General features: G+C 36.9%; 1 protein-coding gene across 1 annotated transcript in view; it reads left to right on the top strand.

The window, feature by feature from the left end:
* Positions 1–13,791, top strand: part of LOC142345634 (PSME3-interacting protein-like) — a 305,369-nt gene that overhangs the window by 253,786 nt on the left and 37,792 nt on the right. The window lies entirely within an intron of this gene.

Here is a 13,791-nt window from a genome sequence, read left to right as displayed (position 1 = left end):
GTATGGAGATACGCAAAAGCGCAGGACTTTTTATTTCTAATGTATGTGATCACGCCACCAAATGAGACTTTCATCATTTTGCTGGCCCTGGAAATCAATCTATGTGTGGCTTTTCATGCTGTAGAACCCGCACTTCCTGTGCAGTAGAAGATCAACGGACAGAAGGTGCACTCTTTGCCTTCCATTATCCATTGCTCCTACTTCAGCTTCATGATGAACTCGTGACGTTCCTAGGAAAACCATATGCTTCTTTGGCAACTTTTAGCATACGGACTATACATTTTCACAACAAAGGATGTTCCGCAAAAATGTGACTCAAAGAAAGTGTTACGTTTGTTAGCTAGACGAGCGTCGTCAGCAGTAGTGGTACTTCTATTTGCAAAAGTTTCACCTTGCAAGGCCTGAAGACAGGGCTCTACTTCGATATCATGGCAAACCTCAATGTGCAGGTTGGAAAAAGAGTCAAGGATGATATTGTTTCTGATTTGCGGATAGCTCGCTTTTGGGCAATAAAGAACATGTTCTACGTTAATAATTCCTCCAAATGGGCATGTTGACGGCAAGTTGATCTACGGGATCACGACCATATATAAGGAAAGTTCCATCATTAAGCCTTCTTTTGGTTAAATCGAAATGATATCTTTGAAATGAAAGTGCATTTAGCCAGCATGACGCTAGTTTTTCCAAAGTTAAATATAGAGATCAAAACTCTCTTTCAATGAAGAGATGTTTCCATTATGTCTATTTCCAGTTCGAGATTTTTAACCGTGACTTCAGGTCGAAGAATGCTTAGGCACTTTTTTAACCGAAGAGAAAAAACTTCTAATATTGTTTATTGCAGCAGGGATTTACAAAGCACACGGTCCGAGCTTAGAATAATCCTGGTAATAAAATCAATTTGTACTCCAATCCATATGTAAATGATTTGTACCAGACTGCTCCCATTTGATATACTTTTAGTAGCAAAATATTTCCAATAGAATGAAACGACTAAGCTTTTTGCAAAGTTTCAGCCGAGAGCAAATCAATACGACAGTTGCCTACAATTGACACCTGATGCATATGATTATTTAAAATGGATCCAGTTTTATTTTTGTTGGCCAAACAACTTGACGTTTCCGCTACGATATCAGAAAGCCCTCAATTTAGAGTAAATCTCTCCCTAAAAAGGGTAGTCAGTTATCTTGGAAGCTGCAATTCGACTCCTATATGAAATTGTGGCATTTGAGACTGGTCAAACGTTAACGCATCATAAATCAATAATGACAGCTTGAGAAGGAAAAAGGTATTAAGATAAATTTCAATAGAGATTTGAATTAGAAAAAAGGTAATTTGGACAACAAATGCTCCTTCAATATTTTGGCACATACAAAAGATTCGTAGCGGGATGTCACTGTTTGATCGCGCGTCACTGAAAAGGGTGGACGTGCGCAAAATTGCGAATTTAACTTTTGTCTTCCTTGGGTACTTGACACTGACAGGAACGAATCTTTTTTTTTTTGCTGGTTCCTGCAATCTCTATACTTTCGACGTTAAATGGGCTAGACTCCCCGTTTAGTGGAAAAGCAATTAATAAAAGGTGGTCTTTGCAGGTACTGTTTTTTGACCCTTAATTTTTCATTGTTATAGAGACACTCTGAATAGAATACAAGCTGAATGGTTCAAACAAAAAAAGCTGATGAAGTTTCAACCAGAAAGATCGTTTGCTTAATATCTTATTGGCGTTGTCAATAATTTTGGCACCTCTACTTAAAAACAACTATGGGGATTTTGCTCCCTGTTGACTCATAATTGCTTCCTCATAATTCTTCGAGCACGTAGGCCAGTGACTGTCGGATATCGTTGTGCCGGATGTAGTCCTTTTTGGCCAATGTAACACCAGAGCTAGGATAATTGTTTCTCCAAATACTAAAGCTGACGGTATCTTCACAGATTACACTTTGTGTTGGAGCACAATGCCTTCTCTAAGTTCTCACTTGGTTAGATCATAATGATTTTTTTTCAAGAGTAGCGCGTTAAAACAGCACGAACTTTACCTCCTTTACCCCGTGCAAAATCTTTTCCGATAGTTTCATTACCGATACCTCTCAGAAAAGAGGTCAATTAAAGGAGAACCCTTCCAGAGCAGTCACAGAAGTAGGCATCAGAAACGAAAAATAGAGAAAAAGACAAGCATCTAAAATAAAATCAAAACAGATCTGATGAATTGCAATCAAAACTCATTATATTTTTATTTTGAAACAGAATTAGAAGTTGTAAACAATCTAGGACAACAATTTTCTTTTCCTCTACATCAAACTTTATTGACGTTTCTTGTGCAGTGCGCCGGTGCTTGGAGCAAGCTCTGTGGAGGCAAATAATGGAGGTACGCAAAAGCGCAAGACTTTTTGGTTTTAATGTACGTGATCACGTCCCCAGAAGAGTCTTTCATCGTTTTGCTGGCCCTGGAACCCAATCTTTGTATTGCTTTTCATGCTTTAGAACATGTGCAGGAGAAGATCAACGGACAGAAGGTGCACTCTTCGCCTTCTATTATCCATTGCTCATACTTCAGCTTCATGATAAACTCGTGACGTTCCTAGGAAAACCGTATGCTTTTTTGGCAACTTTTAGCATACGGACTATACATTTTAACAACAAGGGATGTTCCTTAGAAATGTGACTCAAAGAATGTGTTACGTTTGTTAGCTAGACGAGCGTCGTCAGCAGTAGTGGTACTTCTATTTGCAAAAGTTTCACCTTGCAAGGCCTGAAGACAGGACTCTACTTCGATATCATGGCAAACCTCAATGTGCAGGTTGGAAAAAGAGTCAAGGATGTCGTTGTTTCTGATTTGCAGATAGCCCGCTTTTGGGCAATAAAGAACATGTGCTACGTTAATAATTCCTCCAAATGGGCATGTTGACGGCAAATTGATCTACGGGAACCCGTCATATACAAGGAAAGTTCCATCAGTAAGCCTTCTTTTGGTTAAGTCGAAATGATATCTTTGAAATGAAAGTGCGTTTTGCCAGCATGACGCTCGTTTTTCCAAAGCTAAATATAGAGATCAAAACTCTCTTTCATTGAAGAGATGTTTCCATTATGTCTATTTCCAGTTCGAGATTTATAACCGTGACTTCAGGTAGAAGACTAATTAGGCACTTTTTTAACCGAAGAGAAAAACCTTCTAATATTGTTTATTGCAGCAGGGATTTACAAAACAGACGGTCCGAGCTGAGAATAATCCTGGTAATAAAATCAATTTGTACTCCAATCCATATGTAAATGATTTGTACCAGACAACTCCCATTTGATATAATTTTAGTAGCAAAATATTTCCAATAGAATGAAACGACTAAGCTTTTTGCAAAGTTTCAGCCGAGAGCAAATCAATACGACGGTTGCCTACAATTGACACCCGCTGCATATGATTATTTAAAATGGATCCAGTATTATTTTTGTTGGCCAAACAAATTGACGTTTCCGCTACGATATCAGAAAGCCCTCAATATAGAGTAAAATTCTCCTATTAAATGGTAGTCAGTTATCTTGAGAGCTGTAATTCGACTCCTATATGAAATTGTGGCATTCGAGACTGGTCAAACGTCAACGCATCATAAATCAATAATGACTGCTTGAGAAGGAAAAAGGTTTTACGATAACTTTCAATAGAGATTTGAATAAGAAATGAGGTATTTTTGACAACTATTGATCCTTCTATATTTTGGCGCATTAAAAAGATCTGGTAGCAGGATGTCACTGAAAAGTATGGACGTGCGCAAAATTGCGAATTTAACTTTTGTCTTCCTTGTGTACTTGACAGCGTCAGGAACGAATCTTCTTTTTTTTGCTGGTTCCTTCAATCTCTATACTTTCGACGTTAAATGGGCTAGACTCCCAGTTTAGTGGAAAAGCAATTAATAAAAGGTCGTCTTTGCAAGTACTGTTTTTTGATTTTTAATTTGTCATGGTTATGGAGACACTCTGAATAGAACACAAAGCTGAATGGTTCAAACAAACAAAGCTGCTGAAGTATCAACCAGAAAATCCGTTTGCTTAATGTCTTCTGGCGTGGTCCATAAACGTGGTACCTCTACTTAGAAAAACTCTGGGAATTTTGCTCCCTTTTGACTTCTCATATTTCTTCGAGCACGTATATCGAATTTCGTATATCGTTGTGCCCGATGTAGTCCTTTTTGGCCAATGTAACACCAGAGCTAGGATAATTGTTTCTCCAAATGCTAAGGCTGATGGTATCTTCACAGATTACACTTTGTGCTGGAATACAATGCCATCTCCAATTTCTCACTTGGTTAGATCATAATGTTTTTTTTTCAAGAGTAGCGCGTTAAAACAGCACGAAGTTCCTCCTTTACCCCGTGCAAAATCTTTTGCGAGTTTCATTACTGATACCTCTCATAAAAGAGGTCAATTAAAGGAGAACCCCTTCCTCAGCAGTCACAAAAATAAGCATCAGAAAAAAAGACAGAAAAAGAGACAAGCATCTAAAATATAATCAAAACAGATCTGATAAATTGCAATCAAAACTCAATATATTGTTATTTTGAAACAGAATTAGAAGTTGTAAACAATTTAGGACAACAGCTTCTTTTCCTTTACATCAAATTTTATTGACGTTTCTTGTGCAGTTTGCCGGTGCTTGGAGCGTGCGCTTTGCAGGCAAAGTATGGAGGTACGCAAAAGCGCAAGACTTTTTGGTTTTAATGTACGTGATCACGTCCCCAAAGGAGTCCTTCATCAATTTGCTGTTCCTGGAACCCAATCTATGTATGGCTTTTTATGCTATAGAACCTGCTTTTCCTGTGCAAGAGAAGAGCAACGGACAGATGGTGCATTTCTCGCCGTCTATTGTCCTTTGCTACAACTTCAGCTTCTTGATGAACTCGTGACGTTTCTAGGAAAACCATACGCTTCTTTGGCGACTTTTTGGCTTACGGACTATACATTATAAAAAAGGATGTTCCAAAAATGTGACTCGAAGAAATTATTAGTTTCATTAGCTAGTAGAGCGTCGTCACCAGTAGTGGTACTTTTATGCGTTATTTCTGATGCGCAGGTAGCCTGCTTTGGGGCAATGAAGAACGTGGGCTACTTTAAAAATTCCTCCACATGGGTAAGTTGCCGGTAATTTGATCTACGGGATCTCATCCATGTATATGGACAGTTCCATCTTTAAGCCTTCTTTTGGTTAAATCAAAATGATATCTTTGAAATCAAAGTGCGTTTAGCTAGCATGACGCTCATTTTTCTGAAGTCAAAAATAGAGATCAACAATTTTTTTTCCTTGAAGAGATATTTTCATTTCTTCTATTGCCAGTTCGAGATAATTAATTACCGTGTCTTCAGATAGAAGAGTGATTAGGCACTTTTTTCAACCGAAGAGAAAAGCCTTCTATTATTTTCACCAAACAGACGCTATTCACCAAACAGACGCTCCGTGTTTAGAGTAATCCTGGCAAAAAAATCAATTTACTCCAGTCCATATGAAAATGATTTGTACCCATCATGAGGAGACAATTTACTATGTTAATATTTTAGTTTTTATGAATGCCATAGTTTATTGGTTTTTCTTTCATAAAATTGTTGCGGCATTTATCATAACGAATAGCTGAACCCAGAACACCACAACGTTCAATAACATTAACATCTAATCCCAAAAAATGTCGGCATTTGAAGTGCGTTCAGCCAGCATCACGCTCGTTTTTCCAGGTTAAATATAGAGATCACAACTCTTTTTCATTGAAGAGATGTTTCCATTTTGTCTATTTCCAGTTCGAGATAAATGTTTACTTCAGGTAGAAGAATGCTTAGGCACTTTTTTAACCGAAGAAAAAACCTTCTAATATTGGTTTTTGCAGCAGGGATTTACAAAGCAGACGGTCCGAGTTTAGAATAGTCCCTGCAAAAAAAATGAATTTGTACTCCAATCCATATGTAAAGGATTTGTACCAGACAACTCCCATTTGATATAATTTTAGTAGCGAAATATTTCCAATAGAATGAAACGACTAAGCTTTTTGCAAAGTTTTAGCCGAACGCAAATCAATACGACGGTTGCCTACAATTGACACGTGCTCCATATTATTATTTGAAATGGATCCAGTTTTATTTTTGTTGGCCAAACAAATTGACGTTTCCGCTACGATATCAGAAAGCCCTCAATTTAGAGTAAATCTCTCCTATTAAATGGTAGTCAGTAATCTTGAGAGCTGTAATTCGACTCCTATATGAAATTGTGGTATTCGAGACTGGTCAAACGTTAACGCATCATAAATCAATAATGACTGTTTGAGAAGGAAAAAGGTATTACGATAACTTTCAATAGAGATTTGAATAAGAAATAAGGTATTTTAGACAACTATTGATCCTTCTATATTTTGGCGCATTAAAAAGATCTGGTAGCAGGATGTCACTGCTTTGATCACGCGTCACTGAAAAGTATGGACGTGCGCAAAATTGCGAAATTAACTTTTGTCTTCCTTGTGTACTTGACAGCGTCAGGAACGAATCTTCTTTTTTTTTGCTGGTTCCTGCAATCTCTATACTTTTGACGTTAAATGGGCTAGACTCCCAGTTTAGTGGAAAAGCAATTAATAAAAGGTGGTCGTTGCAAGTACTGTTTTTTGATTTTTAATTTGTCATGGTTATGGAGACACTCTGAATAGAATACAAAACTGAATGGTTCAAACAAAAAAAGCTGCTGAAGTATCACCCAGAAAACCCGTTTGCTTAATATCTTCTGGCGTGGTCCATAAATGTGGTACCTCTACTAGAAAAACTCTGGGAATTTTGCTCCCTTTTGACTTCTCATAATTCTTCGAGCACGTATATCGAATGTCGTATATCGTTGTGCCCTTTTTGGCCAATGTAACACCAGAGCTATGATAATTGTTTCTCCAAATGCTAAGGCTGATGGTATCTTCACAGATTACACTTTGTGCTGGAATACAATGCCATCTCCAATTTCTCACTTGGTTAGATCATAATGTTTTTTTTCAAGAGTAGCGCGTTAAAACAGCACGAAGTTCCTCCTTTACCCCGTGCAAAATCTTTTGCGAATTTCATTACTGATACCTCTCAAAAAAGAGGTCAATTAAAGGAGAACCCCTTCCTCAGCAGTCACAAAAATAAGCATCAGAAAAAACGACAGAAAAAAAGACAAGCATCTAAAATATAATCAAAACAGATCTGATAAATTGCAATCAAAACTCAATATATTGTTATTTTGAAACAGAATTAGAAGTTGTAAACAATTTAGGACAACAGCTTCTTTTCCTTCACATCAAATTTTATTGACGTTTCTTGTGCAGTTTGCCGGTGCTTGGAGCGTGCGCTTTGCTGGCAAAAAATGGAGGTACGCAAAAGCGCTAGACTTTTTGGTTTTAATTTACGTGATCACGTCCCCAAAGGAGTCTTTCATCGTTTTGCTGGCCCTGGAACCCAATCTATGCGTAGCTTTTTATGCTATAGAAACTGCACTTCCTGTGCAGGAGAAGATCAACGGACAGAAGGTGCACTTCTCGCCTTCTACTATCCCTTGCTTCTACTTCAGCTTCTTGTTGAACTTGTGACGTTTCTAAGAAAATCATATGCTTCTTCGGCAACTTTTTGGCATACGGACTATACATATTGAAAAGGTTGTTCCACAAAAATGTGATTCAAAGAAAGTAATAGTTTTGTTAGCTAGTCGAGCGTCGTCACCAGTAGTGGTACTTCTATGCGCTATTTCTGATGCGCAGGTATCCTGCTTTGGGGCAATGAAGAACATGGACTACTTTAAAAATTCCTCCACATGGGTAAGTTGACGGTAAATTAATCTACGGTATCTCATCCATGTATTAGGACAGTTCCATCTTTAAGCCTTCTTTTGGTTAAACCGAAATGGTATCTTTGAAACCAAAGTTTAAACAGCATGACGCTCATTTTTCCAAAGTCAAAAATAGAGATCATAACTCTTTTTTCAATAAAGAGATGTTTTCAATTCGTCTATTGCCAGTTTGAGATAATTGGGTACCGTGTCTTCAGTTAGAAGAATGATTAGGCACTTTTTCAACCGAAGAGAAAAACCTTCTAATACTTTTTAATGCAACAGGGATTCACAAAGCAGACGCTCCGAGTTTAGCGTAATCCTGGCAAAAAAAACAATTTGTGCTCCAGTCCATATGAAAATGATTTGTACCCTTCATGAGGAGACAATTTATTATGTTAAAATAAAATTTTTTATGAATGCTTTCGTTTATTGGTTTTTCTTTCATAAAATTGTTGCAGCATTTATCATAACGAATAGCTGAACGCAGAACACGACGACGTTCAATAACATTAACATCGAATCCCAAATAATTTTGGCATTCTAAAAAATCTCTAGTTTTGTAATGAGTTGACCGTTGGTTAGATTATAGTCAAATGTGCTGCCAAATTAATTGAGCGTATAAAGAAAAATTCTTATTTATTCAAGTCTACGGGCATATTGTAGTCATCTTCGTACCATTTATGGGTCAAATTTTAATTTTCAAGCATTTCGATGAGAAAGAGTATAGCCACAAAGTACACTGCCAAGGCTCTTGAGTCATCTTCTGTTGGTACTATTGACACTTGATTCCTTTTTTATCAACGAAAAGGTGAGGAGGTCATATAAGAACTTTTGACTGTCGTATAATATGAGGGACAAAAATTTCTGTTTCAAATAATCAGATCTCTATTCAAGCTGCTAACGCGTTGCTGGCATAAATTGGAAAGACAGTTTCAGTACGATCTTCAGGAAACTGTTGGCGGAGGCACGTTTGGTGCCACTGTTTTGTCAAGAAAACCTCCCTACGGTTCCCCAATTAATTGGAGATCTCGTTTATATCACTTCACAAATCTCCTACAAGTAATACTTAACATCTCGCAATGTCAGCTCCAGCCATTTACCGAGTGCAGTCAGCCGACTAGCGTTAAAAAAATTCAAGAAATTTCGTTCTCCGGTGAGGACTCTGATTGCAAGTTTGGACGCTGTTTTGCAGATATCGATTGAAAAGAATTTGCATGACGTCAACAATTGTTTCCATTGCCAGCATCAAGTGCAGATGGGCCATGGTTGCCATATATTGTCATTGCAGCACGGTTCATTTCAGAGCTGTTAGTGTTTTTCAAAAACAAAGAGGGAATGGACCAACCCAGTTGTTCAGATCGGTTACCTCTTATATATAAAATTTTGACTTTTGTTGTCTAATTTTTGAAGTCTTTTTCCTGATGATTTTCTGCCTCTACAGCGCTCTTATTCTGTAACGGCTCATATTTTCTAACATGAATTTTATGTTTGTTTGCCATGACCTCAGTTAGAACAATGCTTAAGCCACCCTTGTTAACAGGAAGAGAGAAAATCTTACAAAATAACCCTGAGGGATAAGATTTTGGTCGTTTTTTTCAGCTTCACTCAGCAGATCATTCGAGTTCGGAGTAGCTCTTTCTCTAAAGGTCAAGATAATTTGGAATCCAATACTAAATGATTTGTAATCATACTAAGCTGACATATAACTATGATTGTCTAGTTTTTTATGAATGCTGAAGTAGCTAATTGCCTTTCCTTTCACAAAATTGTTGCAACTCTTATCAGAAGCATTGAAGGCCCCAATTGCGATAACCTTCATGGACTAATCTTGAAAATTTTTTGTCCTGCTGAAGGAACTGCGCTTTTGTAATGAGATGACATTCGATTTGATACACAAACGCTCCGCGAAGTTCGTTAAGCTTATGTATCAGGATTATCAGTGATTTTGGGCTACCGACCAGATTAACCTAATCTGCGTGCATTTTATGAGTCAAATTTTGATTGTCAAGCATGTCTATGACAGGAAGTATAGCCACGCCGTTCATTACATTGGCCATTGGATCACCTTATGTTGTTTCTCTTAAAACCTGATTATTTTTTTACTGACAACAAAATATGATGGGTCTCATAAGAGTTTCTGTATGCCGCACATTTTGAGGGACACAAGTTTCCGTTGTTTTTTTAGAACCAGTTCTCCATTTCAGTTGCTTAACGCGCAGATGGCATTAAACTGAAGGATAGCTTTAGAATGATCTTCAAAAAAGTTTGGACAGTTTTGAGAAGGGTTTGTATGATATCAAAAGTCTGCATCAAGAGCAAATGGGCCATAGCTGAAATTTTTTGTCATAGCCGCAATCTTTTTTTCACAGCCGTTAAATTTATCAAAAAACAGGATGGATCGGCCAATCAATTTTTTTCAGATCGGTTAGCTCTTATGTACAAAAATGTACTGCAAGCCTATAAATGCTTGTTTCCTGAGTTTCTCAGGAATCTTTTTATCAACAACAACGGTTATTGTAGCGGTAGACGCGTTCAAGTGTTCAAAGCGATAAAGATCTTATATACTTTGATCTTTAATCAATTGTAAATATTAATGTAAAACGTTTTCGCTATATCTAGCATCACTTTTATTTTGACTGTTAGTAGTGAGCTAATGACAGTTGAGTTCTGCTGCTGACACTGAACAAAGGAAAATTTTAGATCTCCTAAAACGCGAAAGTTTAGGGCTTAAAAAATGCTCAAAAACAAAACGGTTGCGCTATTATTAAACAAAGTTATATCAGGAGACGAAATATTGAAGACGCTTCTCACAAAGTGTGAAACAAAAATCATAAGTCTTGAAAAAGTTTGAATTGTCTGCATGTTGCTTGATCTAAATAACTGTCTTTTTCTGAAGGAAGTTGGCTCAACCGTTTAGTGTAGTATTCAGCAATGTTTTAATGAACCGCAAAAGACCTGAGGGAAAATCCAAATTGCGAAAAATCGGAGCTCTGTTGCCAATCAATAAAAAATCCTACAAGAAAGTGTCATAAATTTTAGACTTGTAAAATCGCTGTCTAGAGTTTCTATGGCGCTTAAACATTATATGTCAGATTTCAAGTATTTGGAGAAAAAAGCAGCAGTCACACCAAACGTTTCAAATCAGTAAAAAATTGAATTTTCTAAAGCCGTCCAAATGTTTAAGCAACTCATTTATTGGAAATCAGCTCACAGGAATCTTAGTGTTTCTGTTTTATATCAAAAAACCTTTTTATATTGAAAAAGAGAACACTTCAGAGTCTAGATCAGATACCGAAATAAAGAAACTAAAGGAGGCAAACGACACAACATTTTTGCGAGAATAGGCAAACAATTACCTTGGTTATCTCTATCGTGTTTTCACTCAGCTTCTGTGATGGGTTTGGGTGAATTGGCAGTTATTCTCAACCAAAGTTTTCATTGTTTGTTCAAGTAACAGACAGAGGGTTTGCTAAACGAGTTTAATAGTGAATGAAATTATTTGACTTAATGATTCAATGTTTAACGATTTTTGAAGTACCGCCGATATTTACATTGTATCAATTTAATCTCATATTTTCTGGTAATATTTAGCTCGTAAGTTTCATATTACGTTATGGATTTTTTATATTCTGTGGTTCGTTATGGTATAGGGGAAATGTTTATCGCAGTTATAGAAAAAGAAAAAAGATGAAGACGCTTTGCAGGGACAAAGTTTATAACCAAAATAATAAGTCTTGAAAAAGTGTGAATTGTCCGCATGTGGCTTGGTTTACAAACCGGTTCTATTTTGAGAACAGCTGGTTCAAACGCCTAGGGTACTCTTGACCCAATAATTTAGAACATCAAAGAGCTGGGAAAAATTGCGAACTGTTGGAAAACCGGAACTGTGTGACCAATGCGTAAAAAAGCCTGCAGAGAATGAGTCCAAATTACAGACCCGTAACATTGTTGTCTATGCTTTCTATTGTTCTTGAATAATGTGTGTAAGACGCATTTGATGAACAGTTTTTGGATCATTTATTAAGAAGTCACCACGGATTTGTGAAAAAAAAGAGATCCGTTTTGTCAAACAGGTTTTAGTTCTTGAATGATCTTCAAATGGCGTTGGAATAGAAATTTGGTTCGAGGTGAGCTTTAAGCACTGACTTTTCGATATTATCAATAAGGTTGCGCAAGCTGAATTGATGACGAAAGTCACAAGAATTGGGGGTTGGTGGATGCTACTTCATTTTCTTCTAGTTCAACTTCTCAAAAGACGTATTTTGTTATTTATGTGCGACCAACTATTGCTGACTTCAGAAATACCTTAATTACATAAAACCCAGTTCACAAAACTGATTAAATTGTTTCAGAGATCTCACGATTTTGGAACTTTGGCAATGTTTGTCCAACAATTAAAGTTGATAATGAGAAAACATTTACGTTCCAATAGTATCAAAAACCAACATAATCATCAAAATTCTCCTTGCAACAACTATTTGCGCTGCTTTGAACCAGCCTTATTTGTTACAAAAAATTATGAAATGATATTGTATAGCTCCCTGCTGCTCCCTCCCCAATGCGTTAGAATTCTCCCGGTTGAATTTTTGTTATAAGCAAAAGTTTTCATCAGAATAAAAAGATTCAGTTGTTTTCAATGTTTTGGTCAGGAGCGAAAGCTTAAGATGCTTTCCTACTATTGGCACTTGCTGTCTAAATTTTTTTGATATGAAGCCAACTACATTCTGACGGCCAAACAAATTGACGTCTCCACTAGGATTTGACAAAAACCCTCAACTTATAGTAAACCCATCCTAATAAAGGGTTGGTTGTCAATAGGGACCTCCAAGTCGAATTCTATTTTCATTTATGGCTTTTGACCGTAGTCAGAGGTAAATGCATCTCACATCAATAATGATAGCTGAAGTAGGAAAAAAATTTATATGATGGTTTTCAACCGAGTTTGGGATATTTCTTAATGTAGTTTAAACAAAAAAAAACTGTTTGACCGGGTGTTTGTACCTTGACCCCGCCTCAGTGGAAAAGTTTGAAGCTGCACAAAACCGTGAATATAAATTTTGTCCTCCTGTACTTAACCGAGTCAGAAAAAACTTTCTTTCTGATTTCTGCAAAATCAAGTTACTTTTGTTGATGCTTTAATTATTTTCATGGCTATGGAAACACCCTTAGCATATGAATTGAATACTTCAAACAGAAAATGTTGCTAGAGCTTGAATTAAATTTTCCAATATTTGTGATGTTTTATCTGCGTCGTAATCGATTTTGGTACCTCTAATTGCGAACTCCAAGGACAGTCCTCCACTTCGACTTCACCTATTTTATATAATTTGGATGCTTACATTAGTCAACAAATAAAACTTCAGAACAAAAAAAGAAGTAGAAAACAAGCATTCAACTTAAAATCAACACGGTTATGATATGTCATAATATAATACATAGTGATTTTGAATCGGAATTATAAGAAAAACTTTGGAAATAAAAATGACACCGAACCCCTTCCCTCTAGAATTCTTTCTATTGACCCTTCTACTGCAGAGAATTGGAGCATAGAGCTTGCACCGTGAAGGCAGAGCATGCAGCTACGCGAAAACTCAAAACTTGTTTTTGTCCTAATGTATTTGATGGTGTTCAAAAATTTGTCCTCTTTCTTTTGCTGCTCCTGAAAACCAATCTCTGTTTGCCAGTTCATGCAGTTGGGACCAGCTCCTCCTGTGCATGAGCAGATTATCGGAAAAAAGTTGCTTTTCTTGAGCCGGACTGTCAGTTTTTTCTATTTCAGCTTCTGGATGGTTTCATGATATTTCTAGGATTCCGTTCTGCTTCTGGGGTAATTTTTAGTACGATAGTTTTAGTATGATCCTCATGTCCGGACTGTTTTGAGGCGACCGATTCAGAAGGTTAATTGTATGATATCAAAACTCTGAATCAAGAGCAGATGGGCCTACTCTTGCAATTTGTTTTCATTGCAGCACGTTTTT

This window comes from Convolutriloba macropyga, chromosome 9 (assembly GCF_964194025.1).
Source record: "Convolutriloba macropyga chromosome 9, txConMacr16.3, whole genome shotgun sequence".
Taxonomy (NCBI): domain Eukaryota; kingdom Metazoa; phylum Xenacoelomorpha; order Acoela; family Convolutidae; genus Convolutriloba; species Convolutriloba macropyga.
This window is presented reverse-complemented; position numbering and strand designations above follow the sequence as displayed.